General features: G+C 47.4%; 1 long non-coding RNA gene across 1 annotated transcript; it reads left to right on the top strand.

Moving 5' to 3' along the window:
- On the top strand, positions 304-6,505 carry LOC110400754. The gene is made up of 3 exons (XR_002440052.1): positions 304-393; positions 809-926; positions 5,128-6,505. It is a non-coding gene; the product is annotated as an uncharacterized LOC110400754 (long non-coding RNA).

The raw sequence follows: 6,521 nt of genomic DNA, 5'->3' as shown, positions 1-6,521 counted from the left end.
GACTGCAGGCAGCGAATGGGTTGTCCCCTGTCTGAGATGCATTTGCGTACAAGCCCTAAGAGAAAAGGTACTGTTTTCATGTAATTTCAGAAGAGGAACGAGAAAAAGAGCTCATCTGGCACCATAGCTGTTTGCTATAGCTTCCCTCTCAGCTCCGCTAGAGTTAACAGGTTGGCTGAAGCCAAACAAAATTCGGAAATTTCACTTCTGAATAAAGCATGCGAGCCTGGCCCAGGAGTGGGCTGCTCTCTTCCTTTTATGAATCAGTCTCCAAGATATGCTCGCATTCCTGAGAAACAAGCCTGGAATAACACGGCTGGCTTTTGGGTGCAACACGCTGATTGTGAGGAAGCAACAGTCTCTCGTGTATGAATAGCTTTTATGTTGAAATAGGTCAGAGCTATAGCATTCGTTGAAAAATGGCTTTTTAATGTGCTTTATGGGCTGTCAGGGCATAATGAATGTAAACCGTAGATCTGGCTTCGTTGGAATGATATTTTATTTTTTTGCTTTATCGACCAGACGCAATGAATCTCAGATCAATTAGTTTTGCTTTGAAGTTTGCTCTTGATCCAGATCTTCAATAAAAAGGAAGTTTCCAAGTCACTGGTCTGTGAACACAGTTTGTGATTAATTACCCTTTTATAATCTTAGGAATTCTGGTCGTTGCTGTATTTTGAATACCTCAGACTGCACGGGGAGTTTTATTTTGGCTGGTATATTTGGAAACTGCTAATAAACACCTACTTCCTGTTTTTCTTGCTACTGTGTATAACAAATTGTTAAAAAACTTGCTTTCCCATTTCAGCCGCTCGCATGTTCGACCAGACCTGAGCCACATCATTGGTTAATCAACGTCGTATATCATCTGCCAGCAAATTTTCTCAGCTGTTAAAGCAGGACTTTGTCTCTGGCTGTAACAAAACGTGAGTAACACTGCACGGCAATAAAGCCAGAGGAAGAAACCTTACACCGAGCCTCTGCTAGAGACAAATAGCGACTGATACGGTTTTAAATCTGAAACCGAGTTTTATGCAAAGCTTACTAAAACAACAGCCTGTTTTCCTGTCAATGCCTGGGTTAATTGGGGTGCAGGGACGGTCATGGATGCGGAGGGTTCGCCTCGCCCTGGGAAACGATGCCAAGCCGTGCCTACGAATGCAAACATCTGTTTGGGCAAAGATTTTAAGGTTAACATCGTATGGAGGATGTTTGTTTAGACAGGATGAATGCTTTTGTGAAATCTAATATTAGGCTGTATCTAGGTATGTCCGGTTGGCACCGGCTTCTGCATTTTGTGTGCGAACAAATGCTAATTAACAGTAAAAAAATTCCCACTTTGTCTCTGAAGCAATGCAGCGTGGCGGTGGAAATAGATTAGTTATAGCTGCTGAAAGGTCCTCCGGTTTGTGCCTTGCTCAAGTGTTATCGGTGCTGGTGTTGTGCTCCGTGGGTTTGTTTGCTGCTAGCACCAGGGGTGACTCACGGCGACTCCGTCTGTTTTCAGCACATCGGTGGGACAAGCTCATTAAATCCATCATGTTTACGGCGCTAGAGGAAACAAATGCTTTCAGAAGTTTCCCTGAAATGGTGCATTCGTTCTGTTTTGAAGTTTAGACCTTTGTTTTTAGAGTGTGTGCTGCCTCTGAACTTTTTTATTTGGACTAGCCTGATATCTATTGTCCATTTACCTCCTTTGCCCCAGGCTAATCCAGAGTGAGAACTCATGGGGAAACCAGGGGTTTGTGTCTGAGCTGGCAGGCTGAGCGTCTGCATGGCAGCAGAGTGGAGGAAAGGGACGTGGTTTCTGCACAGAGATGGTGGCCTCACCTTGTGTCTTTCTGGTGTCACTGTCTCCTGCACTCTCACCACCATGAGGGCAGGGATATGTGAGCCTCCTGGGGAGGGCACCCACTCTCCAGGCCCTGGGATATTCTTCCTGGTTCCTGCTGATGGGATCTGGCAGCATCCCAAACCATTGCTGGTGGGCAGAGACCTGGTGGGGTTCAGTTCCTCTGAGTTCCCATTGCTGCCAGAAGAGGAAATCTCTCTGCAAGCAACCTGTGGTTTCACAGTCTCTGTTTGAATCTACACAGTGTCCCCGAAGCTTGGTGACACTCCTCCAGGATCATCACAGCTATCAGAGCAATGCACAACACCGAGGATCCTGCTGTGACAATGGAGTACGTTTCCAACAGGTTGTAAAGGCAAATCCTGCTTCCCAAAGCATTTTGGTCTTCTGTGCCCATGGTTATAACAACCCAACCTGTCTTCTGCCATGATGCCCCAACGTGGTTCGAGGCAGCGCTGGCTGGAGAAGTGCTGCTTGGTTGGCTGTGCATGTGCATGTGCTGGCTGGTGGTGCGTGTGCAAGTGATTGTTGTTTGTGTTTGTGCAGGTGCTCGTTGTTTGGGCAAGTACGTCTGTGAGTTGACTGAGTTGTTTGTGCACGTGTATGTGCTGTCTGGTTGGGTTAGTGTGCTTGTGCATGTGGTGGTTGGTCGGCTGAATGCACACGTGGTGGTTGGCTGGGTTGGCTGTCTGAATGTGTAAGAGCTGGTTGGTCAGTTAGCTGGGCATGCCAACCAGGCACTACCAACCAGGTCATACTCTGGCCATCTCTGTTCCACTAGTTTCTCTTTTTCACAAATCTTGAACCTCTATGACTCTGTCATGGAGACCGAGGCATATGGCCTGGGTTAGAGTTGCTCTTGGAGACTGTTGACTCTGTGTCAAACTCATCTTTGGTAACACCAAGAGGTGTTTGGGGATGGAGGAGAATGCTGGGGCATGTAATCGCTGTGAGGGAAACGTGATGGGAGCCAGTGGATGCTCTAGCAAATGAAGTGTCCCTCCTTTGGTGGCCAGTAGATGTGTCCTATGGCACTGGTAACATGGAAGGACCAAGCTTGGCTCAAATCAACCTGCAGCCCTCTCTAGAAAGGTACCAACCAAAGCACCATGCACCTGCACAGCTGCTGTTTGCTTTCCACTCCTCCATGTTTGTGTTACATTTAGAATTTATTTTTGGCTGGGCTTCCCCAGTGCTCTCAAGTTGGAGTCTGGCTTGGGGTTTGTTGCCCAGCCCAGTCCTGCCAGTGTGAGTGGAAGCTGGTGGGAGGGAGAGGGCAGCAGATGATGGCACGTGTCCATATGCCAGCAATCCCTTACATCCCATCAGGATCAGAGCATCTTGGGTCTGCACAAAGCTGAAGAGTTTGCAGTGTGGTCCTATGGAACAGAGATGAAATCTCCGGGGGGGGGAGATTTGATCTTTTTTTTGTTTATTATAGATTTCTGCATCACAGCCCTATGCTCATCACTTTTAGGTAATATTTTTTCCCCTTTAAAGCCTATGGGAGCAGTGAGAGTGAGAAGAGGCACTGCAGTGCAGAGGGAGTTCTACAGGCGCTGAGGACTTGTCTGGGACTTTGTGGTTTCCTTGTGCTTCCCCAGAAGAACGCAACTGAGACCTGACTGGAGGAACCAAGCACCTCACTCGCATATGCTAAACTTTATTAATATCAACAAAATAATTGAAAAAAAAAAAAAACAAAAAACAGAGGGAGAGAGAAGAGGTAATCTGGAGAATGTTTGTCTGCGAGCCTGCTTGTGTTTTGAAATGACACAATGTGTGTGCTTTGTGATAGCTGCAACCACTTTGTGTGAAGATAAGAGATTTAACATAATGGCTTTTTTTTTTCTCCGCCGCCATTTAGAAAAAAAAGAAGCCAACATACCATTGCTGAAAAACATAAACAAAGTGGCCTGTTATATCTCTTTCCTAAAACTCGGGCTGTTCCAAATGTGTTTTACTGAATGGCTGGTGGTTTTTTTTCTATTCTTTCTTTCTTTTTTTTTTTTTTTTTTTTTTTTTTATAAGTAGCAGAAACGTTGGTGAATTTTAAAACAGTTCCAGATAAATAACTTAGAAGTTAGAGCTGGTTTAGTAGCCACTTCCTGCCATGGAGGCCAAACAGGATTCCTTCCCTGTTTTCTCTGTCACGCAAGGACTGGTCTGGAAGCACACAGGTTATGACTAGCAAAGCGTTTCAACCTCCTCTCTATTTAATTAGTCATATAATTAACACTTACTAAAACGAGGTAATTTTTTCCAAGCCCTTGTAAACTCCTAACCACTTCATTGAGTTATTGCTCCTCTCAAACAGAAAACGCTGGCGTTTTCCAGCCTGGGACACTTATTTCCTCTACCAGCATGCAGGAATTGCACAGCGTAGGTCAGCTCCATACCAAAAAAAGCCAGCTTATTCCCTGTCTCTGTAAGGACTGCAGCTGTCGTGTAACAGGGCAACGGCAGAGCTCTCGGGTGGGGGGATGTAAGGTGAGATGCGCTGTCCCCCCAACCCTTGCTGGGTGATGAAGCCGTCTGCAGCCTGGGTTGTGAAGCGCATCCCTGGGGTGACCCAGGCCTGTAAAAGTCTCTTCACTCCCCCAGTCACTATTTTCTTAACCTGGATCATTTCTCTGAGGAAGGGCTCTGCTGCAAAATGCTTGTGGTGGGAACTTCCCACACCAGCTCCCTGGGCTTTGCCGGTGGAGAAAAACCTTTGCTGAGCTCCCTCCACGCTCACCCCCCAAAAAGGAATCCCCAACCCTAATGCTATTTTTTTTTTCACTTGGGAATCGTTTCAAGAGCAAAATGGGCTAGCAAATTCTCCTAGCTATGCCTAGGCAGCTCCTGGCATGACCCACACGATTTCTTCCACATCAGAAAACTTGCTCGTGCGAGGTACAGATCCCGAGAACTTCCTTCCCCTCCCGACCAACACGCCAGCTTGCTTCAGGCCCCCGTCCTGGGACGGGGCAGGGACTGTGGGCTCACGGTGAGGCCAGCTGTGCAGCTGGCTCTGATCAAAGCCTTGCAGCACTCGCTGCGCCCGACAGCCCTGTTTACATTAACTGGCGGGGAGTGGGCTGGGGTGGCATTTGCTAACCTGGATGTCGGTCCCATCTGCCCGGGAAGCTTTGCTGCTTCCAGCCACAGCCATGTAAATGCACTGGAAACTCCCCTTTTCTTGGGTGGTTGGCTGTTTTGCTAACTCTGACTCCCTGGGAGCTCTTGTTCACAGCAAATTGTTTTTTTTCCTTTTTCCTTCTTCTATGTAGGTGTGTATGAGTGTGGCAGTGGGAGGCTGCTGAGCACAGGGGACGCGGTCCGCATGCCTTTGCTGAGCTCTTGGGATAACACCAGCACACGGGATAGAAATTCAGGAAGTACTACCCTGCAAAACCTTTAACACACCCTTAACATGAGGAATGACCTGCTGTTGGTGAGAATTTGGAGGAATTACAGCAAGGTGCAGAGCTGAGCTGGATCCACTGATGGAGTCAGCCTCTGGGAGGTGTGCGTATATAAAACATGGGTCATGCAGGAAGCTAGGAAATGGTGCAAAGTTTGTATGGAGCTTCGAGGTGCTGGGGGAAAGGGTGAGAGAAGGATTTGGGAGCTGCTGTGGTGCTGGTGGACATCTCATGGACAAATCTTTACCATGAATGGTGTTCCTTGGGATGAAGAGTTCCTGCTGCGATGCCCAGGCAGTGTGAACACCGTCAGCCTTACTGCAGAATTTCTCTTCAGGGATGGCAGCAGTTCTTATGGGGAAGTGACACATAGGGACAGTGAGACCGTGGCTGTCACTGCTGCTGGTGTGGTGTTTTGGCCCTGGAGAAAATGGCACTCATAGTTGACTTGCTGCTCCCTGTTTCCTGCCTGCAGCAAAGGGAATAAGTGCTTTATAAAATCCCTGCTTTGGTCCCAGCTTCCTTGAGTGACCTTTTTGTGTCTGCCTACAGTTGGTAAAATGAAGGCAGTAATGTCCAATTGCTCTTTAGAATCATAGAATATCCCAAATTGAGAGTGATCCGTAACGATCATCAAGTCCAACTCCTAGCCAGTCTCTTTCAGGAAACCAGAGTTTCCTCATGTGTGTGAGAGAGCAAGAGAAAGCAAATCTACATGGGAAGGAACCATGCTTTTAGGAACATGTGTTATTCTGATTGCAGAAGGACTCAAGGCTCTGTTAAAGCCCAGGGCCAGATGAGAAGCTCGCGGTGTAAAACTACCTCAATGCAAATACTCATGGACGAAAAGGCAGCATAGGGTGGGAAGCAGCCTGTTAAGAAGGCTGTAATGATGTAACGGTAATATGACTGGGCCAGGAGGAAGTAGTATTATTGGGCTAAATTCTTTCCACTTTTAAGAGGCCAAAGCCACTTCTTGCATGGTTGGGTTCCATCTCCAGGGTCTTGAATTTGCCACATAGCTAACACGCCACAGGGACCTGGCTTTGCCTGATGGAGGCACAGCACCCACCAATGAGTGGGTGACAAACTGCACGTTTCCAGGGCTGTGGTTTTCTGGGCACCCGCTGCTGCCAGTCACTCTTGCAAACTGTCGCCATCGATTTTGCAGAACGTCATCCGTCGTATTTCCTCACGCTCCTTGGAATGCACTAAATAACCAAAAGAGCAGCTGACAAAATAAATGAGCAAAGTGTTTT

The sequence above is a fragment of the Numida meleagris genome, chromosome 6 (genome assembly GCF_002078875.1).
Source record: "Numida meleagris isolate 19003 breed g44 Domestic line chromosome 6, NumMel1.0, whole genome shotgun sequence".
NCBI lineage: Eukaryota > Metazoa > Chordata > Aves > Galliformes > Numididae > Numida > Numida meleagris.
This window is presented reverse-complemented; position numbering and strand designations above follow the sequence as displayed.